At 42.6% G+C, this 24,574-nt stretch overlaps 1 protein-coding gene across 1 annotated transcript in view; it reads right to left on the bottom strand.

Moving 5' to 3' along the window:
• The window catches only part of sema6d (semaphorin 6D), a 66,181-nt gene that overhangs the window by 26,639 nt on the left and 14,968 nt on the right, over positions 1-24,574 (bottom strand). The window contains exon 2 of the mRNA XM_069173474.1: positions 19,384-19,407. The gene's annotated coding sequence lies outside the window, so the exon portion shown is untranslated. The remainder of the gene's footprint in view (positions 1-19,383; positions 19,408-24,574) is intronic.

Raw genomic sequence — 24,574 nt, 5'->3', positions numbered from 1 at the left:
TGTAATGCACTGACTGGAGGTGGGATAGAAACATATATCTGTAATTTGCAGTGAAATGACCTGTGCTCTGTTAGCACATATTGCTCCTTCAGCTATTTTATGAGGTTGGGAGGAAAGCAAATCTGTTTTGTCATAACTTGTTTTCTGCTTTAAATGTAAGGACATTACAATATCTAGTTTGCTTTGATGCGACCCTGATGACTGCCACATTTACTGAAGGAAATGCACGGAAAGGTGTGAAATAAATTCTGATGTAAAGTAATTGCGTTTATTCAAATTTTCTTGAGGAAAAGGAGAATGCTAATTATATTCATAGCCAGTGCTGCGGGTAATTTGCAGCCCCCGATAAGCCGCTATATCGGTGTGAAATGCTGATGATTGAGTGACACACATGACATTATTTATTGATCTCATTTCAGTTTCCATCTAAATGTTTGAATCGGTCTGGCCATCGAAGCACTAGAGGAGAGCAGTATGAAATTTTCCTGGACTTGAGTTGATGGTAACACAGTTGCCCTCTGTCTTATGTACGAAATGAATGATGATGTTCTTATAACGCAATGCCACCTTGACACCATTAGAACAATGTTTCTACCAATTAGGGTGGCCCAAGCCTAACACTGACATTCATTCAGCGTGGGAGGGAGCCCATTGTTGGGGGGCAAAAGTTTTATTGCCTCTGATAATGATAATAAATGCTTCCTCCCACACACCATGCCCTTCATTACAGCATTGATCCCCTAACATCTCTGTTAAGATCCATCGCTGTAGTCTCGTTAATGAATGCTCCGAACATGGCAGTGAACCATGTGGATGATCCGAGACCTTCTCACGTTCGCCGTAATGGAGTTAATGAGCTATCAGAGAAGTTAACATTTTCAGGAAGGAAGGATATGACTTTATTTAGGGTGGAAGCGGATAGAAGCAGGATTTAGCAGGCTGAGACTGAAGTGTGAAGAGGAAAGGAAGAGCCTCAGAGGTTGCTTCATTCACACGCTCCGGAGCAAGGGGTCTATTCCCGTGTGTGATGCTGGCCGGGACGCATACATACACAGACGCACACATCGCAGACAGGTGCTGTGTGTGGTACTGACTGTATAGTGAACAGCTGTGTGTTGGGAGCTTATGCTGGGAGGTAGGCGCTGCATTCTCCGACCTTACCACCGGACGCAGCATTTGACACAGACGGACAGACAGACAGACAGACAGGCGCACGGAGGGCAGCTGTGAGGTGTCATTCAGGGGCCCCAAAGGCAACTGCACTCACCCACACAGAGGACCCTGTCTTGGGAATGATATTCTACCTCTCAGCCAACAGAAAGATGAGTCTGCCTCTGTTACATCCCAAAACTCAAGGAATCCCCTACGGCCTGCCTGTAAATGCTATGCCATAGCCTTGACTCCAACCAGCCACCCGCAACCTGCTAACAGAGCACTTAAACTACAACTGCAAGCCCAAATATTTACCTACCCCCTTACAAAACCCCAGCGCCAGTCATAAGCCCCGGCATCAAAACCCTGTCCCACCTCCCATCCTGACTGTCAGTCGGCAGCTAAGTCTTCCTTGGAGCTCGGAGGCTATCTGGGATTTAAGGGAAAAGCCTTTTATCCAGGACTTTCTCTACAGGCTGGGGTTAGCAAATGTCTCATGTCAGCAAAACACCATAAATGCTGCAAATGGCATCTTTTCTGCCTCTCAGAAGGGGCAACCAAACTTTTCTGAGAGAGCAAACACATGGTGTATAGTTTATGAGTGGAAAGAGCCAATGGAAGGACTGTGAAGCAAGTTGTTACTGTCCTCTTTATAGAATTTTTTCTTTCTTTCTTTTTTTTTTTTTTTTAAAGACAGTTTAATGTCCATGCAGGAGTTTCTACTTCTATGGGTGTACATAAAGGTTGGAGGGTTGGTGATGCTACATGCTGATTAACCCTAAAGCGGATTGTATTGGCTAATCTGGGGAATTAAGCTCCAAGCTCTTAGGAATGCCATCAGGCTCGAGATCCAGACCAGGTGTCCACACACAGTCAGCTGGGAAGGAGGGGGGGGGGCAGTGTGTTTGTGAGTGTCTCTCTGTGTGTGTCCAAGGAAATGGCAGGAATGGCCTCGCCTGCATGACAATAGCAAATGGTGGGTTTTACAAGGAGGACCAGTATGTAGGAATTCACCGGCCCTTCCACAGCCTTTATCACATTTACATCAACTGTTCACATGAATGCAGATGGCTTCAAATGTTTACACTCACACCCTCATCAGACTATGTTCCTTCATGCCAACCACACTATCCCTCGCCATGGACTCTGCTCACTGTATCTGCTCCATTTACTTGTTTATCAGTTCCACTATTAGTCATTACCAACGTGTTCAGACAGAATCAAGTAAATTTATGAAATACAGGATGTAGGATGTGCAGAATTACTATCACCAGGAATGATTGAAAATGATGAGTGTCCTATCGTTTTACTGCAGCTTGATGTATCTGACATTGATCCCACTCTACGTCCGGTTGTGACACACCTTATTACCAAATGGGCCAATTGTGATGAGTGAGAGATGGTGGCAGTGTCACCTGTCCCTTTAATAAAGGTGGCATTAGGAGGAGGCAGCAGGGAGGAGAGCAGCTGGAGAAGGTAATCCTGTCTCTCCAGGTCAGCCGTCAGACAAGCTGTAGCAGGCCCCACTAACTCCGGGCTAATTAACACACACCAACAGGGAAATCTTTTAGACCCATATTGAAGCGCACACCCACTTCTCCAGCCAGACGTTTTCAGGGTTAATACTTTCCAGACTCTACACTTGGGGGTTTGACCAGCTCCAACATGCTTTTGCTCCTTCTTCCCGGCTACTGTGTCACATCTCCTCAGGGGATCAAGAGATAGATGAGTATATGGAATTAGATAGGATGCTAAACCAATGTAAGACTGAGTTTTTGTATGTGATATTTCCTTGGATATGTGTCACCACTTTAAGTCAGTCTTGTTTTGTCACTGCCAAACTCAATTCTTTCCCATATACCCCTCTGAGGTCTGCCACACAGATTAAACATCTGGTTGGTCTGTAGGTTAAAGAGAGTTACCAGGGTCACTGTGTCCATTGTTTAATGTTCTAAATCTAACTTGACTAGCCTCTTTAATTTTTAAGGGCATGTTAAAACATTTGGTCTCTGAAAGACAATATATTTGAATAGTTTAATACACCTCAAATAACAGATTTTTTTTTTCTCTTTTGTACTGGTATCAGAGCCAAAACGGATTATCCCAAATTCCCAGCATATGCACAATCAGTCAGGTACCATAAGTGATTAATATGAGTTTCTGGGATTTGAGTGAACCAACTTGTAAAATGATAATATTAAAAAAAAAATGTGTCCGAATATTTCAGTTAGCTACAAAATTGTACTCAGAAAAATAATTGCGGAAATCTGCAGAAGAATGTCTGAAGACATTTTCCACTACCACCTCTACTTGACTCTAATAGCATATGGTACCAGGTACTTTGCCTGAATTGCCTTGTTCACTGCACTTAATACCCCCTCAATGTGTCATTGTTACCGTAGTGATGCTGCATGAAACTGCCATGATGTCATATTCAACGTAATGCACACTCAGTGGAACGTCTGCACAGCCTCAATTGACCAAGTTGTGGTTTTGTGGGTTAAAATCAATCAAGAAGTCCAATGAATAAGAACAATTGCAGACATTTGAGGAGTTTGGCTGGTTAATAATAGCGGGTTTGTGCAGGATGTCCTATGTTGTACACGCAGTGATTGTGACGTGATTGTCTCTGGAGTGTTTTCTTGTCAACTTTTACTAATGGCTCAGCTCACTTGGAGCAGGTATTATCCACAACTTTGGCCCGATGCAAACCCCAAAATGGTGAGTAGAGTTGAGTCAATCCAAGCTGGTACCAACAGAAGAAAAGGAGCTGTAACAAAGTCCGGTAAGGCAAGCGTTGCATCAACAGATGACCATACAGGTCGTAAACAAGCAGTTCAGTTCTGCAGGTATTGCTGGGTTAAACCAGGAAGTCGGTCCGAAAGCTGTGATGGACGTTTACAACAGACAGTTCGGGTGATGTTTTCTCCATATCCCTTCATAAGACTAATTTATTAAATCTATCACTGACAGCTCCACACTGACGCTGCTGCTGCACCACATCACTGCAACTGCGACGCTGTCTGGAGACTTTCCTCTGACTGACACACACACACACACACACACACAGTTGGAATGTGAAACGCACAAACACTTGGAGACAGTCGTGTGTGGTGGTGGTGGTGGTGCTGGGACGGAGATGTTGGACCTCTGGCGTCTGACCCCCTCACACACACTCCTCCACCACAGCACTCAACCATTTCTCATCTCCCTCTCCCACACATGCCCTTCCTCAAGTGTGTCTCCAGCTGAATGGTGGTAGGGGTGCTGTTGGGGGCGTGATGATATCAGGTGTCATTTAAAAAAGCAGTTGTCAGGGGCGGCTGAAAATGGAGCGTGACTTTATTCAGTCCAAATTGTAGCCTGATGAAAACAGTGTAGCCTCTCAGTTCCCTTCCTGCAGTGGAGTGGCCATTTCTCTACAGCTCCAAGAGTCAGTTTAATGGAACACTATTAAGTGCTATGTTTTTATGGGATTGATTTCTCTTTCCTGTTGCGCCAAATGAATATTTCGATAGATTTCTCTGCTCCTGCTGGATGCCAGCTGCCATTGAATAAAAATAACATCTGCTGTCTCCCACAGGTAGATAATAGTTAAATGAAGTAAACCGAGGTCTTTTTTTTTTTTTTTTGCTTCAGCAACACTACACACGATCCGCACTGACTTCAGCAATTGTTTTCTCTCTATTAGCCTCACACACAGAGGCGCATGTGTGCACACACACACACACACACACACACACACACACACACACACACACACACACACACACACACACACACACACACACACACACACACACACACACACACACAGCTGGGGGGGATTAGAGGAGAGGAAGCAGAGTGAGCACACAGGGTTTCAGAGTCAAAACAACAGAGCTGGACTTGACCTTTGGCCTGCATGGTCATTCATCTGTTGATAACATCAGTCAGTTCCATAAGACAGCTCCAGAGTGTGTTCAGGCCATTAAGTGCACCCCAGACGGACAGGCGGGCAGACGGACCCTTTACAGACGAGAAAAACCCCATCTTTGACAATGCACACTCCCTCCTAAAGGATTTAACTTAAGATAGTGATGACTGGAAAGTATAAGGGTATATGATAATTAATGGCTTCCATTAGAGGGAAAACCCTTCCTCTGCACTTTTCCTGCTGGATGGAGTGCTGAAGTAGCTTAGCTCTGTGTTTCTCTCCTACCTGGGGCTATAGACAAGTGGTATCCTGCATGTTAAATAAAGTCTTTCCCCCTCTGAGATACCCCCCCCACACACACACATACATAACCCCCACTCCCTCTGTGTTCTCCATTACTCAAGTTAGATCAAGTCTTTTTGTGCACTTCACATCTCTGCCTCCATCCAGGCGTTGTTAATGGTGATCATTTCTGAAATTATAACATCCCAGTTCTCTACATCATGTCATATTTTCTCCCAGTTTGTTGAGTCTGATAAATACTGCATAATGAATAGTATCTCTGTATACTGCAGCTATGTTATGCGTGTGAGTCTTTATCTCTGCAGAGACACTTAAAGTGGGCGTGTGTGTGTATGTATGTGTGTGTGTGTGTGTGTGTGTGTGTGTGTGTGTGTGTGTCCGTCCGTCCGTGCACTGTTGCTGTGGGATGTTAATTTTATCTCCCATCGGGCTAGTGGCTGTGTCGTAGACTAAGTAGAGTCATTTACCAAAGGTTACAGCTGCAGTCATGGATACCAGCAGATGATAACTCATACCAATGAACCCTATCCGAGGCTATCGTGCTTTATATTCTGTGCTTCTCTCCATTACACTGTTTCCCTTCCTCCTCTTTTACCGTCTGCATTTTTACCTCTTTACTTTTTATGTTCCTCATTCTTTTAACTCCCGCTAATTTGCACTTACTTTGCTTGACAGAGAAGAGCTGACCAGCATGTAGCTGTCAGATGGTTATTATACAGCCGGACATTTTCAGCGGATCATGGTATCAACACTACTATATCATATCCACGGCTATGGAGATATGGAAATGAGACAGCAGCTCTCAACAGGGGCTTTCAAAACAATTATCTATACTTCATAGGCAGGGATGCTGCTGGGCCACTGGCCAGTGCCATGGGCTTTCTCATTTCTCTAAGAGGTAAATGCTGCTGACTTGCCGCTTTCTCTCAGCACCAGCCTTGCCCTTGTTTGGAACAGAGCTGAATGGAAGCCTTTTTTTTTTTTTTGCTTGTCCTTGTGTTGAGAGCCAAATAGCAGAAACAACAGGTATTATGTGACAGTGAGTTGAGGGGAGTTAGACTGGGTTTGCAGAGTGGCCGAGTGGAGAGCTTGGGTGAAAGCAGAGTGGAAAACTGTGGATAAAGAGGAGAATTAAATAGCCTTAAAAAGATGTGAATTACTGCCAGGGTTAGAGGTTAATTACATCTTATAAACATCAGCCAGACTCATATGGTTAGGTACAGATTCCTAACCATATCATATGATGCCAAAACACAATTTAACATCCTTATCTAAAAAATGTAATGAGTTTGTGAAAGTAGCTTTTGAGAAATTTGTTGGTTTTTAACTTGCTGTGAGCGGACACGCTGCCACGCTGGAGAACCCAACTGCCATTGCACCAAAGTTCAGATTGTTTGCTCTGAATGTTTTCTGTCTGATGTTTCAGATCATCACAGTAGATCTCGGTTTTAAGAGTCAGATTCTGGGGGGATAAATTCATGTTGCACAACCCTACATATCTCAAAGAAAACTAGCAGCATGCTCTTGTTTCGATGCACCTTCTTCACTCTTGGACAATGACGTTCTGCCCCTCTTGATACGTAAATGCCACTCACAATACCTCACCGCGCTCATTGTGTCATTGTTTTCGGCTTTTTGAAGCATTTGAAGGTTCTTTGTTGTCAATTTCCAGAGTTTGACAGCAAATCTGATGTCTGCTTCCTGCAATAATTACAGGTCCATGGTCACAAAAACACACGTAACACAGGTGCTGATGTTGATCAAATGACCTAACTTGGACTATTTCATCATTAAAGTCATTGTTTCCCCCTGCACCATGGTGTATTACTGTGCTGCACTACTTTCACACGCAACAGTCTCTAAACTTTTTGATCGCATCTCGTACAGAATTATTTTTTCTATACACGTAGGTAATGTTCCCTTTGATAAATTCAACCCCACTTTGTGAAACCACCTCAAATTGGCACTGCTTTATATAATTCAAAATTAAATGCTATATTCAAAGACTTCATGTGGGCTCTTTCCAGCTTTATGACTGAAGGCTCTTTGATGTCAGTGCCAGAGTTTCGATACCCTTTCAAATACCTGTTTTATATTTGTACCAAACCTGGCCTCTATGACACTCTACAGAGCCTGAGTGTACCTCTACAAGACGTGCAGGGTCCTGATAAATTAATGCATCACATGCGTACTGCTCAGCCCACGGGAGCGTGTCGTCAGCAGTAATAATGACCAGTTTGCCTGTTTTTGTGTTTGTTTTTCCGTTTGTCTGTCGATCTGAGCTTGTGTGTACACGTAGGGCCGTGACTGATGCATGGCCAATCCCTAGACTAGGGGGAAGATATATGTGGGTGAAAAGTGAAGTCGGTAATGAGCACTCTGAGCATGTGTATGAGAAAGATTCTGACTGTGTGCTTGCGAATCAGCCTCTTGCCCTAAGGGGGTGTGGGCTGTGGTTTCAAGCTTTTGAACAGAAGGAGTGATTAGGCAGAAGAGGCCGACTGAGCTGTGTGTCAGTAGCATGACTAGCTGTGTGTGAGTATAGGATGAATGTTCTGTGGTGGCTGGAGTTCCCCTAGATCAAGCGTACTGTGTTTTCAGATGACTGTTTTTAGCAACAGCTGTCAGCCTGCGCTCTGGACTTGAAAGGCAAAGATATAAAGACCAGGGATCCAAACAACAAAACACAGTATGGAGGGACTTCAAGTGATTCCAGCCATTCTTTTTAGCGTTGACACTTTTGATTACGTGGGCAGACGACACTGCTGCCTCAGCACGTCAATGCTTGAGGCTGCAACACACTGACACACCTGCCTGAGTCAGCTGAGTCAGGGCATGTGTGACTGTAGAAATGTGGGTGTGTACATCTTTATTTATGGGTTGAACATGGGATCAAAAGGCTTTTCTCCTCCTTGTTTTCATGCTCTTTGCTTTATCTGTCTCCCCCTCTAGGTTGTTGTTGTGCTTCCCCTCCTTCTCCTCAGGTTGTAATATGTTTCTGAAAGCTCTGTGGGAGGAAATCAGCCCTCCTGTCCTGTCTGTTTGTGTCCTAACAGCCCCCCCCCCACCCCCCCCCCCCCCCCCCCCCACCCCCCGCGCGCTCTGCACAACTTTGCTGGCCACAGTCAAGTCAAGGGAAAGCAGCTCTGATTGTGCAGGTCACCGAGGTTACTCGGCCTCTCTGAGTCTTTTTACTCTTTATGCCTCCGCCTCTGCTCTCTCTTTGATGTGGTTTCGTCTCTGCTCTCCACTCAGTTACTGTATAATGATGCATGACATCACAGTTTACATTGCCATAACAAATAAATACTGCACTCTAATGTTTGAAACGGAAAACTTAAAATGCACCTCTGCTGTGGAAGTTTCCTGTTTTGTACGCGCGAGAGGTTAATCCTATCGGGAATCCTTGAAAGTTTCCACCTTTTTCAGCGCAACCTCTGCTCATCTAAAATCATTTAGAGCTTGTTTTGTTTCCTCTCTTTTTTTTCCCCACTTTGTGTGATGTAGGAAATGTAGGAGATGTTTGTCTTTTCAGGCGGGTTCCGTTGTCTTTTGTGTGTCTTGTCTGAAACAGCATGTCAGCCAGGCGGGGCGGCTCTGGGAGGATGTGTGTGTGAGAAGAAGAGAGTGTGTGTGCTGAATGAAATGTAAAAAGCAGTACGCCTGCCTGCACACACACACAACAGCCTTTGGCCTAATGGGAGCTGACACTCTGACAGGCTCTCTGAGCTCTTTATCTGGGCCTCTCGCCTCACAATTTGTGTGCATGCGTGCATGTTTGTGCGTTATGTGTTTCTGCCTACGCGCGTCAGTGCGTCAATGCGTGTGCATGCGTGTGCATGTGTGACCCCAGCGGTGGTAGTCGCCAGGCCCCTAGAGAGTTCTTTAACCCCCCTAACAGAGTCAGACTCATTTACATTGAAATGGGAGAGTGGCAGGGCCTCTTTATGGACTGTTTGCTTTTGCTCCATAGAAAAGCCTCAACTCCACCTCTCCCTCTCTCACACACAAGTGCATGCATACGTACACGCACATGCATACACACATGCAGAGTGACAGCAGATACATGGGAATTTGCTCTGCTGCAGCTCACACAGTTGTTGTTTTTTTTCAAACTATTGGGCTGTTATGCCCTTTTTAAGGATCTCAATTGTGTGTGTGTGTGTGTGTGTGTGTGTGTGTGTGTGTGTATGCATGAGTTATGAGGGGTCACAGAGGGCTGCTGGATCTGGTCTGTGTGACTGGGACCATGTGGTTGTAAAGGCTGAGTGTTTTTCCAACTTACACCACAGTTCTCCTACCTTCCTAACGGCTGCTAGATGGAGCTGGTGTGGAGTCCCACACTCTTCCTCCACTGGTTGGAGCTCTAAATCTGACCCCAGGCTGGTGTTTGTGGCAGAAGGTTCCCAAAGTTGGTGGTGGCTGCCAGAGAGAGCACATGTCTAATTATAGCAGGCAGGAAGTGAGTGGGAAGGAACTCTTTGATGATCCATACAATTATAATTCTGTCATGGAAGTACAGTGCTGAGGAGGGGAGCATCTCCCTCCTCTTCCTCAAGTTTATTTCACTGCTTCTTACACATAGCAAGGACTCTGCCCTCTTTGCAAGCTTAATTCAGTGTTTTCCCCACTATCTCCCTTCTAATCTTTCTGTAAGGGCTATCCATAAAAAAGGAGAGCAGAGTGCAGTGTTTGAAGTCAAGTGGCTGGGTAAAGAGCAAACAGAGTCGATGTTTTCCACCTGTCTTGTTCTCTGTTCTCTAATTTCTTCCTGATAAATTTTCACTTATACCAGCTAGCTCTCTTTGTGCCCCTGCAGCTCCGACTCTCTCAGAAGGCACAAATGTTTCTGTAAAAGATCACAGAGTAATGCACAGTGGAATTGATATTTAGCCACTTTCTGTATGTACTTTACATGCATGTGTACATGTAAATATGCATGCTGTGTCTAAATGGACTTGTAAACTCAAAACGGTTGCCTTACATTTTTATTAGACAAAGACATTTTCCTCCATAGACATACAGTCTTTAATTTGATTGTTTATATGCATTGTGTTGAGCCAGTGTCTGGCGGGTGGTCTATAATTAACTTGATTGCAACAGAGCCACTGGATTTCATGGTTTCAGCTGCTGTATATGGTCGGCTTTTGGGATAAAATGTGCACCAGCCTAAAACCAAAGTGTGTTTTAAATATTTGCCAAAATTTATGTATTCCAAAAAATGTGTAATGTGGATGAAGGTGGGAGTACATTTGCTAGAGGGATAAAAGGAGTACAGCTGAAAGCAACAGGGAGAGACTGATTTGAGCAATCTTGTTTCAGCCTCAAGCTAGCACCTAGTTTTTTTTTTTAATTTTAATTACAATGACACTATAAATGTTAAACCACAGAGTGTAGCAGGTAGTAAAAACCTGAACTCCTATAATGAAAGTATGAATGAAGCACTTGTGTGCCAGTTGCATGTTATTCAATGGCAGCCACACTGTATATCAATTGGACCATGCCCTACAGAGGAATGTCCATGCATGCTGAGTTTGACTTTTAAACTATGGTTTTAGGATGCAACAATTAATTTTAGGTACAGTTATACATGTTTTAGCTGCACACCACTTCCCTTTCCTGCCTGGGATGAGTCATCACGTGTGTGTGTGTGTGTGTGTGTGTGTGTGTGTGTGTGTGGTGAGTTCAGTCACCGCAGCAAGAGCAAGCCACTCTGCCTCCCTGTGATGAGTTCCAGATGGAAATTTTCTGTGGATTGCCTATTCTGCTAACCATTATAGTTCCGAAAATGTTCCGAAAATGTTTTCCTCTTTCTCCTGAAGTCTCTTGCGCCTTAAGACAGTTTCATACTGCGACCGACAGTTTAAGGTTGACTTATTTTTGCAGTTCGTCTCCTCTCGCTCTTCTGCAGTGTATAGGTTAAATCTACTACATTAAAAAGTTATTTCACTTTGCTGTTCTACTCTTCTACTATGCTCTCATTATGCCTGAATTACTAGGACCGCGTCGAACATTACCTGTATTCACTCACACCAAGAGAAGAAGAGAGAGCTGCTTCTGTTCCTCTCCAGACTCTCCCCTGGATGTCTCATTTGCACCACCACAAACCAGATCAAAAGGACCTCTCTATATCCACAATCTTCAGTTGGGAGAAACTCATGCCAGGATCTTAGCATGCACTCAAACACTTATCCACGCAGGGACACACACAACAGTACTGTGGATCCAAACAGAGTCAAACAGAGCCTTCTGAGCTGTGACAAACAGACCCACCAGGGTCCAAGCAAGAGGGCTTTCAAGTTCGGCCAAGTGGTCTACCACTCATCCCATCCATCAGCTCCCCTCTGGGTATGGGACACAGACCCAGGGTCAGCTTGCTATTCACAAAAACTCAAACCAAGGCACAATGCTCACTGGAGATTCTGTCCAAATAGAGGGGTGACAGCTTTCTTTCTTCTTGTGTCCGGACTTCACGGTTGGGATTTGGTGTTTTTGACTCACAGGTGCACTGACACAAGTTTTGGAAAGACTAACTCAGGTTGTACAATTTTAACTCTGGCTAAATAGAAAACCCAGAATGACGCATGGGGAAAGGAGAGGTATTCTCTTACCTGCCAGTATGTACTGATATTTGCTTATTTGGGAGAAAAAGTGAGAATAAATACATTGATTATTGTTACCACTATCTCGCTGTTTAAATGTTTAGTGTCATTTGCCAGCTGGTCAGATTTGCATGACTTTTCTTTGTAGTTTTACAATACCGATCTATAATTGTGTTCTACTTCTTGCAGAAATCAATTATATAATTGTTGTATTTTCTTTACATCTTATTTCTTATTGCTGCTCTGTATGTCTTCATTTGTCAAAATGGTTTGTTGCTTTGTTTTGCTTGTATGGCTGCTTGGACAGGATAGTGGATATTGTTGCAATATTAATGTTTTGTTGTTTCCTGTTGCTCTGCATGCTTGTAGTTTTTAGAAATTACTACTCTGTTTTCACAAAGTCTTGCTGGAGGATTGCATTTGAAAATTAGCCAGCTGGCTAACACCGACAAATGATACTGTACATTGTCCTTAAATGAATTAAATTATAAATGAAAGGTTCTCTGTGTCTGTTTAAGTCTTAACACGTTTGGATAAATATTTCCGATTTATTTTCGTTGTGTCTGTATGTGTTTGTGAGCCAAGAGCATTGTGTGGCATGGTGGCCTCTGGGCAGAGTTTCATGTTTGCATAAAAGAAAGCTCATGCTGAGAAAATGCCAGCCGCTGATGAATTCCCTCCTAGTGCACCAAGGTCAAGCAGCTACTTTGAGAACAAACATCTTCCTCTCCTGCTGCCCACTTCTTAGAAAATGAAAATGAAAACTTGAAATTGAACACAACTTTATTGTTACAGACAACAAAGGGGGTCGTAAGATGGGTTGAAAAGGGGTCTTCATATCGGCAAAATCACAGACAGAAACCGACAGTTAAATTCACATCGAGCAAAGTGAACCAAACAGAGAAATGAAAATAAAACAAGACTCTGTCTTTTATCGGTTTTTCACAGCCAGACTCTGCTTATCTCCAGCTCTTTCCCACCTCGCCCTGCCTGTTACTGCCTACTAAAAGCTACAGCTGCAAACTTTGCTCAAACCACTTTACAGTGGTGACCTCAAATCTCAGCAGGCAGGGTACTTGAGTTGAGTTGAGTTGTTGCGTAAATTTGTGTATTTTTTATTTTTTTTTGTCCGACTTCACTTATATTGAATAATTCACTGGTAGGCCTATATATAGGGTTAAGACCACTGGGTTCATTATTTTTAGCAAGCTCTGAGCTTTATGTAAGGCTCTTTATATAATCACAAGGTTTAATGGTACATTTCACTGTTAGACCTCACTTGTCGTGAGCAGATAGCAGGTCAGATGACTCTTTATCCGTCACTTTTGGCACACACATACACATACACCGGCGCTCTCATTGGTGCTATGTATTTGTCATGCAGTCTTTTGCATATATGATTTTGTGCCAAATTTGCATCCCTTAAACACGTCACACAATCTCCCCATCGCTGCCGTCTATTACAAGCTATACACACCACTGTAATGTCGCACGTCTGCTTGTCCTGTGCTGATGAAAATGAGTCACCAGCCAGCGGGCACTGAGCATCCTGAATGGAGGCTGTGAAAGAGTTATTAGTAAACACATTTATCTTCCTGATGTGCCCTCTGTGAAAAAGGTCTTGAGTCTGCATGTACGGGCATCCAGCAGTTTCTTATCTGGAGCTAAATGGAAGTCGTGGTGACAACCACAATTAGGCAGGACAGCACAGGATGGGAGAGGGTCGGACACATGGTAATTACTTAGTCACCGCAGCGAGGCCAGTGATACTAAAACACAGGCTACAGACACACCACGGAGACAAACATACGTTTCATTAAGACAAAGACGAAATGCACAGTTTTAGATATGTCTTCACTGTGACGAAGTCAGGGGGAGTTTGTTTCAGCTATCAGAAGCCAATGATGTGTTTATTAATCCATAAGAATCTGCAACATATTCAATCTGTGCAGAGTTTACTGATCGACTTCAGAAATAAATCACCAATGACTTGCATTTAATTAAAACGGGGTCTGAATGCTTGACTTCCAGAGGAGCAGCGAAGGTCCCGCGCGCTGCGGTACCTTATACTGAGCTCCCTCATTTGTTTGCTGTTCAACGGTGGTGGGGGAAATATTGAAAGTTATCTCAAGAGTGAGTTATTATTGCAGCATGGGTCCAGGCAGGTCCGCAGAGCCAAAACAACAGTGTTGGCTAGAACTTTCTTTGAAAACAAACCTGAACTCTCCCCGGCACAGGACGTTTATTTATCCCACAGATGCAGGCTCTATTGCTCCGGGCTGCTTGACACAGCCATGCTCCATATTTCATATATTCACCATGTATAAACAACACTGACTCTGAGAGTCCCACTCTTACTGAAGTGTCTGTGTCTGTCTGTGTGTGTGTGTGTGTGTGCGTGCCTGCCTGCCTGCGTGCGTGCGTGCATGCCTGCATACGTGCACGCCTGCATGGGTGCCTGCATGCGTGCGTGCTTGCCTGCATGCACTGTATGTGTGTGATAAATGTGTGAAAGAACAGCTCTGCCTAGAGCAGTCCTTGAGAAGCTGCTACTTTGTTCAATGATTGAACTGTCTTTTTTTTTTTTTTTTGTCTCCATATCCCCCTCTTCCTCACCCGATGTCTGTCCCGGTGTCACCATCTTCCCTCTACTTATCTTTTCTAGTTTTGAATTTGTTTTGTTGCCTTCCCTCGTCCATCTTTGTTTGAAACCCGCTACGGAGCTCAGATTGTAAATAAGTACTCCGTAACTCCTCAGACATATTGATCACACACACATCAGTCACAAGGCAGAAATAGATTGTAATTAATGGTGACTAAAGGACTGGATACATTTGACAGAGTTTGTGAGTGTGTGTGTGTGTGCGCATGTGTGCGTGTGTGCGTGTGTGTGTGTGTGTGTGTGTGTGTGCGAGTGTGCATGTGTGTGTGTGTTTGTGATTTGTGCACATTCCCCACTGGGCCCCATACGTTCTCTGGGATATTTACACCCGGAGTTGACTGATAACATAATTAAGGTGGTGTAGTGATCTGTGGCGGCTGTGTTCCCACTACACACCAAACGCAGGCCAGTAAATAAAGCCCTGGCCCAGGAGGCGATCCTGTGACACAACATATATTCAGCAGAGCCACACTCACCCACACATACATACACAGACACACAATGAAATAAATGAGGAACTCGACAGTCATGTCACAGAGCCCAAATGTAGCTGTTTGCTGGTGAAATGTTGTTTGGGTGAAAGTACATTGGTGCTACAATGTCCCAACACACAGATGATAAAGAGTGTTTATTCAGGTGTGTGCATCCTTTTTATAGCAGGAGGTGGTCTTTTTTTTAAAAATTTAAAACAATTTTTTTTTTTCGGACAAATAAGCCAGAGAAGTCTCTGTTTTTATGACAGATGATAAATTATTCCATCATGCACAATTCAGCCACATTACCATAAAAGCATTCCACTTTTCTTTGACTGAATATTATCATCCTCTCCATTAAAAGATTCACTCTGGCAAAATGGAAAGTATTGATAAACTATTAGAGTCAAATGAATAGAGTGACCTCATCATCACTTGGCTAGTTCAGACTGGTTAGTCAAGGGTGTAAGCAAACTTAACGAGAAAATATTTGTATTTAAACATGTCTGTCATTGTCAAAGCAGAACGATAGAAAATGTGGATATCTGTTGTTCTGAAAATGAAAATGTTCCCATAATGCTTTGAAAGATATAAACAAGAAGTATACTGTTGCCATGAATTCAGTAAGCTAGCCCGAGGCTACGTGTGCCCTGTTTTTTTTTTTTTTTTCAAACACACAGTCACAATTAATTAAATGTATGCCAATTTCTTTCTCAGCAGTTGTCTTTGCAACATACCCATGGTTGTACAGAAAACTACGACTGTAGCACCTTTTTAATGAAGAAAACCTAAAAATGTGGCAATTGTCAGTTCTGTGTAACTCTTTTCTGAGATTTTCAAACAGATTTATGGTCTTGTATTTGTAAAAGATGTCAGTGATAATGATATCATCAGCAAGTGTAAGTCACAATAACTCAATGAATCTGTCTTGACAGATGTGCGACACCAAGAGGAAGTACAATTTTACAAATTAGGGTGTAAAAAGTACCTTCAAGGATATCATTTCAAATCAAAACTATTTCCTCTTTCCCATTTCATACCAACAACTCTCTTTTTTGGACATGTAACTGAAGATTCACAGCACTGACCAAAACTTAGGGCACTCTGGGACTTCTCACATTTGGCTATAATGTCTGAAATTAGATTATGGTTGATAATTACACTTGTGAAACTGACTCACAGTTTTAGTTCATAAAAACAACTAGTCACCAAAAACCTAAAAAAAAATTGACACTTTTGTAAATATAGTTTTAGATTGAAAGACTTGACTGCTATTATCTCTAAATTGATCAATTTAAATTAATACAAATATGTCATCAAGGACTCTGAAATGAGGGCAAAATATTCCTTTATCTGAGTTGTGCAGAATGTAAGAACTTGTATCAGTATCACTTGGATTTGTGCAGCACTGAGGAGTTGGTGTTGATGAGTGTTGGATTCGTTATGCTTCTTTTTTCTGTCTTTGCTGTTTATTATGTATCATACGAGAATGTGTCGTGTTGATGTTTTTCTGTGCCATTTCCTTTGAGTCAATAGATCTCTACTTGTTACAGGCTGATGGTTCCCTTCATTGGAGTAGCAATGTCACAGGCCACTGCAACTAATACCCTTTTCAGACCCTGTGTGTGTGTGTGTGTGTGTGTGTGTGTGTGTGTGTGTGTTAAAATGTACGAATAAGTGAAGATATCTAAACTCGGTGAAGTGACGTAGTTTTTATTCATTCAAATTAAATGAGGTCTTGAACTATGACAGAAAATCGTCACACACTGGAGACACTGAGCATGTCTGCTTCACATCCAAATCTCAACAGATCAAAACACCATTTTATCTTTCTAATTATATAGTTTATCTTCTAATGAAGCATATCGTCCCTCCAGGACATCCTCCTTATGTAAATGTAAAACTGCCAGCCTCTTTTTGGGGCTCCGACCATAACTCCACATCTATATCTTCAAAGAGAAAGACCCTTTATCACATGATCACGACTGACCGGCCAACTGCTTTCAGACTTGTGAGGGGATTAAAAGCACTTTCAAACTAAACACAAAACCTCCACATCTCAGCGACACAGACAAGTACGATGGAAGCGTGGGCAGAGCGCTGCGAACTCTGGGCTGGGAAAGCAAAAGGGGAACTAGGCCATGGAGGCCAGAGGGGGCTGCGCGGTCCGTTATCCTTTGTTACTCAAAGAGATGATTTTGCTTATGTGGTCATTGACAGGTCCCGAATGCATTTGTCAGCCACCACAAAAGTGTGGATACATAATGCCACATAGTACTTTTAGTGAGTTGCTTGTACTCACGGAAAGATGAGATCTGGCTGACGTAAGCCTTCAAAGCCGAAGATATTCTGACTAACATCCACAGAAAGGTGGATTCATCTGAAAACACCAGTTTACATGTAAAATCAACACACAAGGATTTTTAGGTGTTTTTCATAAAGGCCTCCTTCTAATCGAGAAGGCCATGCTGACAGAAAAACAGCTACATCTCTTCATTTTTCTTCTCTTTCTCATGAAAAACAACAAATTTGTATGTTGTCACCTGGTTCTGTTGTCTGCTGCTCTCTCTGAACACTTACATTTTGTTTCACTATCGTTGAACACAAAGTAGTTGTTCTCCTTGACATTTTTCCCTGGCACATGGTTGTCACTTGTTAATTAGTTAATTAATACCTGCTGCATTGAGGCGTTGATTAATGGCCCCAGAAAGATTTAGAGGCGACAGGAAGGTTTGCTCCGGCTATTACGACCACACAGCACCTGTGTTTGAGCCAACATAAATCAGTGTTTCTGTTCTGTTTCAGCCATTCACTCCGAAAATGCAACACAGATGCTCGCAGTTTTTACTTCAAACAGGATTTTTCAAAAGTTCAGTTTTGGGTGTAAAAATTTTGGCTTTGTGTGGATGGATGCCAAAGAAAAGAGAAAAAATATGTTTTTTTTAAAAAATTTAGTCAGCTTAGTTTGGACATGGTCCGAGATGCACACCATCTCCGTGTTTCCCCATTCTGCTCATGTCCATGGGTAATATAAGCCAGAGGTCCTTTTCAGGCCACAGACTAGTGAGCAAAGAAAGCTTCTTGCTTTGCTTTAATGGCCAATTGTTGAAGAACATTCTGACAGAAAACTTAAGCAGCCATTGCTTGTCAGAAGAGCTGGACCCACCCCCCCCTCCCCAGCACTTTTTCCAGCCAGGAATTGCAGGGGACGATTGTGTCCGACAAATTTTGTAGCTTAATGAAACTGGCAAGCTGACATTCACACCCACTTTACATCGTTATTGGTCAGCTATGCAGAGGTGAGACAGGAGCTGTTTGAAAAAGCTTTTTGAACTTCTCTGTCAGCTCTCTTTTATCTTTACTAACACAACTCTTTCTGTCACCATGAGGTGGCTGTGGCTCAGGTGGTGCAGCTGGTTGTCCTCTAATAGCAGAGTTGGAGATTCAATGCAGGGCTCCTCCTGTCCATCTTCTGAAGTGTCCTTGGGCAAGACACTGAACCCTGAGTTACTCCCAAATTGAATGGGTGAGTGAGATTGAAATCGCAATGCACTTGGTGAATGACTTGGTTGAACACTAAAAATGTAATGCCTCTGTAAAAATGTGCACTGTTGTTTAATGATATGCATCCTTTCTGTGACAACTGGGTTTTTACGATTAACTATTAACACGTTCGACTGCGTGTCATGTTTGAGAGTAACCTAACCATCAAAATATAATTTCAAGGTGAATCAATCCACCAACATAAAAATACTCTAACAGGTAAGGAGCAAAGTGTCATGTATTCCCATAAGGACATTTTAAATCGTATAATTTACAGTATGAAGCTACATCCCCCTCCATAATATCCACCATCATATCAGTGAACATCAAGGGAAATCATGTAAGTTTATCCACAAAAGAAATCTCACAAATTAGTCTCACTGGGATAATGGCGCGAATTTCAGACAATATCTCCACAGAGACATTGATAGTGTTGCACTGGGTTGAACACATGAAGTGTCACAAGTAGTTGACTTAAAAACTCTCACCTCTGCACAACCTGGCCAGCCAGTCATGGAGAGAAGTAGGTGTAAATGCCTGATTGTCATTTTGGAAAGTTTCAGCAAATGATCGACACAGGCGATCCCTATCATATCGAAAAGTGACAGAGGAGGCGGTTTCAAATGCCATCCAACTATCCAACATGCAGTTAGAACAGACCATGAACTCTACAAAATCAGCAGTATCAGGATATGACATCAACAATAAAGAGATATTAGTCTGGTTACTTACCCCCAAAAGATGCACGCAGATGGCCTGCAAAGAAACAAGAAAAGCACAACTTAACTTAACTAGTTTCACCCCTTTAAATTGTTAGAAAATTGTCATAACTTTGATTACAGTCAACCAGTTTTAATCCCAGGATGTCGAAAATTTCTCACAAACAATAGATACACACAAGGTGGCTTTGGTTTAGGCACCAGAACCACAAGGTTCGGGTCAGGAAAAGATTATGGTTTGGGTTAAAATAAGTAATTTTAAGGAAGTAACCAAAAAAAGTTACGTAAAATAAATAAAATGTGAAAATATTTTGATTTCAATACCTTAGATCATTAACCTACTTAAGTTACTTAGAAGAATTCCACCTTGATTTTTGCTTTCTCACAGACTCTAACAATGGTTTCCTGTCTGAAAGACCGGTGTTTAATCCATCCAACCACCCTGACCTCCAACTCTTTCTACTCTGTCACGTGACCTCCTTCTTTGACCCGGGTGCTCACAGTCCAGATGCCAATGGGCATCTTGTACCTATCTCTCTGATGCCAAGAGCTTTTACATAACGGCGGTATTTGATGCCCTGGGAATGAGAATGAGCTGTTACAGCTGTTGGTTTATGAAATGGGGTCTTTATGAGATCTCCCTTTTTTTTTTTTTTTTTTGGATAAAAATGAGCATCTTTATCTAACGTGGGATACTTCACGAGAATTTCAAATTTAAATCCTACTGTGGTTAAATCAGTTTCACTTAAAACAGAAGTTACAGCGTTAGATACACAAGTTTAATTTGTAATCTTGTTATTGCTTCAAATCTCCCAAATGAAGCCACGGCAATACTATGTGTCCGCCGCATTGTTGCCTATCAGAGGTCAAACGTTAGCTTTCTAAAGATAGACAATGGGCCTGCCAATTGAAAGCAGTTCTTCTACGGTTTTGAAGGAGGTCCTGTGTTAGCACATCGAGTTTTGTGAGACCTGTCTAGAGCTCAATTCACAGATTCTGAGAGTCTTTCATCTGCCTGGGCCTATCACTCTTAGCTGGGAAACAGGAGCTAAGGGACCACTCGCTGTACCCCAGCCTGGCTCCCCTCCCCTCAAACCCTTCCTACTCCTGCCTGACGTACTGGCCCTCTCAAAGGAGTCTTTCAGTATTGTGTTGGGGCCCAGTTCCAGGTCAATGGGAGCCCAGAGATTTAGAGTTGCAGTCTGAGTGGAAACAAATGGTTTGTTTGGTGAGCGGTCTGAAGTAGCTTCAGAACTTCCATCAGACTGGAGGTATTGCTGACTTAAGTGTTTAGTATTTCTGCAGCAGAACTAATATGACAGTGATGACAGAGGCGTCGGTTTGTGCTTTAAATCCTATCATTTGGTCGCAGGCAGGGATTTGGTGGAGACCCTCAATCAAAAGTTCATATAATCTTTTATTTTGTATTGATATTGCAAAACTTATTCAACACGTCTCAACAAAATGCCACAGAATGTCCAAGATAAATTAAAGCTGGTGACACCTGCTGTGGCATTTTCAGAAACACAATTATACTGACCTGCAAGGGGCTGACATTTAAAAGCAACACATTTGCACCCATCACTGAAATTACTACAGCAAATCCACTTTAATAGACATATGAATATATCTAGCATCGAGAAAAGAAACCAATTTAATTGCCACAGGTATAGCAACAGTAAGGCTGAATCGGTTTGTGTCCATCAGCCTGCTCTCGTGTTGATCTGTGCCATCGGAGGAAAGCCTCCGCAAGGTCGCATCCTTGTGCAGGGTGCGTTTTGTCTTGCTCCCCATCTACCCTGAGTGGCAGCTCCGCTTCATTTGGGAGACATCACCCCTGTGCTCTATCTCTAGCTGTCTCTGTTCAGGCCTTTGTGTGGGTCCCGGCCACTGATTGGGCCGTATAATGTGACTGATGTCCTCTGGGCAATCTGCTGTTGGGACAAGGACGTGCTCAGGTGATCCAGAGGCTGATTGGCGCCCGGCTAATGGAGAGGACACCGTGACCTCTGAGGCTGTCAGGTGCCAAACCAGCCTGTTAATTATGCATCCGGACACTCGGCTGCTGGAACCAGCTTGCCACCGCCTGTGTGGCGTCTAGACATGCAAAACTCTAAAAATTAACCCGCGTCACAAGCTCACTATAGCTACTGGGTATGTGTGCGTTTGCGCAGGCATTTGTGGGAATTTTGAACCATCTGGTCTCAGGCTCAGCTGTCTCTCTGCGCTTTGTGTGAACATCAGTGCAGGGGATACTTCACTACTGTTCATAGGTGTGTGAAATGCCCATATTTCCCCAAGTTAAGATTTCATGGTTGAGCAATGTGGGCCAGAGACCAAAATATTTTTCTCTCCGGCACTTCCCTCTTTCTTTCTTGCTTCTTTGCTTTTCTTCTTTGTTCAATCACGGTTTCTCCTTGTGTTCTATTAAATTTTGCATACATTTTGAGTATATATCTATTGACCTGTATTGCAATGCCTTTCACTCTGTAACTCTTGAATGCAGGAGTAAGCAAATATTGATGTTTTGCTGCTTTATCTGCTCTCCTCCCCCTCCTCCTCATCACTCACCTTCTCCTCATAATCCTACCTCATCTCTCTTTAATTGGTCTTCTCTGTGCTTTATCTACCCCTCCCCCCTTTGTCTCTGTCCTACATCTACATACTGTGTTTTAGCTTCAGATGGACTGGTTGATAGGCAAATTTCTTGCTACTTTATCGCCTACTATAATCGGACAGTTGTAAAGGAGCCGTGTCCTCCTGTATTGCATGTAGTACAGTATGTGTGGCCTACTTGGTTACTACACTGTTTGAGGTGCTGCCTGCCAGCACGATTCCTTTTAGACAGACAAAAGCAGTGTTTTGGATGAGCCATATTTATTGTTCATGCTGACATTGCTTTTATGACAGAATGACTAATGAGTACACTGTTGTGTTTGTGTGTGTTTACTGTGGCATGAGCACAATCAAAAACAACAGCAACTGACAGCCTTATAAAATCTTAGCAAAGTTATTTGGTGATTTGGAATGAGTGGGCAACTGCAGGGCTGTAACTGCATCGTAACTCCTCTAGTGAAACCTTTTCTGTAGGGGTTCTCAACTTTACTGCAAAAACACAACATCATGTGTTGATGATGATGTGGTGTAATATCTACAATAAAACAATAGAAATAAAATCAACTTCTGCCTAAAAACTGTTATTGAATAACAGACCAAACCCAGTTAGTCAAGGATAAACATTCAAGTCTACCTGTCTATGTTGCACTTGAATCCACAATGTAGATATGTATGCTCTGTAAATAGTATTTAACTCTTCACCAGTATTGCAAGCAAGTAGTAGCAGAGGTTGTAGCACAGAACTAGACTTTTTGTAGATAATGTTTTTTCTTGGGGGTTATACTGGTGGGGAGATAAGGGGTATGTTGTAATGTCTGAAGTCATCTGAAGGGCCATTACGTACCTCACTCCCAGACAGGATGATGTCATCGGCAAGGAGGGTTAATAGGCATCAAACATGAACGGAGACATGTCTCAGTGTCCTTCTACTTTTTTAATATTCAGTAGATAAACTGCATGCCATTGCAGTTTTATATCACGCACTTAATCTGCTGAGTTATTATTAAAGTAAGCAACGTATTAACTTGGCTGCGGGAACAAGTGAATGACTAAAGGCGTTTTCACACATGAAAGTGCAAGCCAAAGTTCATGTCACATTTTATTATTCAAACTGGTTATCTTGGTTTCAAATGGCAATTTTCCAAGCACACCAAAGAACTCTACCTGACATGCATACGCCCTAAACCGTTCTACCTATGTACCCTTTGTACCCTTTCTCTTCCAGGTTCTTTTTCTTATTATATTGTTTAATGGGTGACAATAACCTATCTCAACTTCCTGCAATTGGTGAGAATGTCTGAACCATCCAAAAAGTTGAATCTTGGTAGCTCCTTGTACGTTGTACGTTCCTCTACATAATCTCCCCACCCTAGTTTCTAATATTAACTCAAAGTCAGAGCTCTCAGGCAGCAGTAGGAGTAGAAGATCCTCTAGACAGCGACATACTAATAAAGTTTTCACCTGCTCAAAAGTAATGCCCTTAAAAAGAGTCAAAAACAGCATCTTATGCATAGTATTTGTGTACAGCTGCTGTTGCTTCGAATTGCTTGCAAAGACTCACTGCACTGAGTGTGTGCAAAGATTAGAAGGTAACTGCAGCCCAGGGAAAGCAGAAATAGCAATGTCAAAAATTCACAGAGCTAAAACAACAATGATGGCTGAGGTGAAGGAGCAGCAAATGCCTCTGAGGGATTTGGAAGCGGTTTAATCATTAAAAAGGTGCACATATGTTTTAACAAGCTTAGGCAAGTGAAAAGACGTATCAGAGAGAGGCGAGTGAAACTGTTTCAGCCGGGGCATCGAAGTTCACGCGGCAAAGTTTGACAAAGTCTGTTTTCTCAGTAAAAGTGTTGGTTGTCTGTACAATCTTGGTGAGCTTTGATTTTAAAATGTATATGCTGTGGTCGATAGGCTTTGAAGGTACACATGGTGCGTTCTCACAATTTCCACTGGATCCCTGAAGGTTGGATAAATCAATCCCTCTCTTTGTGCCACCACTCTTCACACACTGTCCCTTCTCACTTTTTGTACTTCTTACTCTTTCATTGGCAGCTGTGAGCAGCTGTATGTTAGTAATAAGCGAGCTGGCATTTAGAGTTGCAACAATTTGTCAATTAATCAAAAGAAAATAATCACCAGCTATATGGACAATCAACTAATTGTTTTAAATCATTTCTTCAATGAAAATTGCCAAAATTCTTCTTCTTTATATTTTTAAGCATGAATGTCTTTTAATTACCTTGATCTTCCACAATAATGACCAAAAAAATCTTTTGGTTGTTAACTGTTGGGACAAATTAAGACACTGTAGGCTGCGCCTTCGGCTTTGGGAAACACTGGTTGACATTTTATGACATTTCAAAGACCCAACAGCTCGTCTGTTAATTCAGAAAGTAATTGACAAATGAAAATCATTGTTCTTTACATCCCTAATGGCATTAGAGAACGACACTTCAAAGTTGAGGATTGACTTCTTTGGTGATACAAGAGAAGTGCAGTGATAAATGTTAAATTGGGTGAGAGAAAGTAAGAGAGCAAGAGACTGCCCTTCTTGCTGCTTCACACACCTTAATTAATTGGCAATTTCC

Source organism: Embiotoca jacksoni, unplaced genomic scaffold (genome assembly GCF_022577435.1).
Source record: "Embiotoca jacksoni isolate LCO1_2020_lvr unplaced genomic scaffold, fEmbJac1.0.p SCAF_6, whole genome shotgun sequence".
Lineage (NCBI taxonomy): Eukaryota > Metazoa > Chordata > Actinopteri > Embiotocidae > Embiotoca > Embiotoca jacksoni.
The sequence above is the reverse complement of the archived record's forward strand: the minus strand, read 5'-3'. Positions and strand labels throughout refer to the sequence as shown.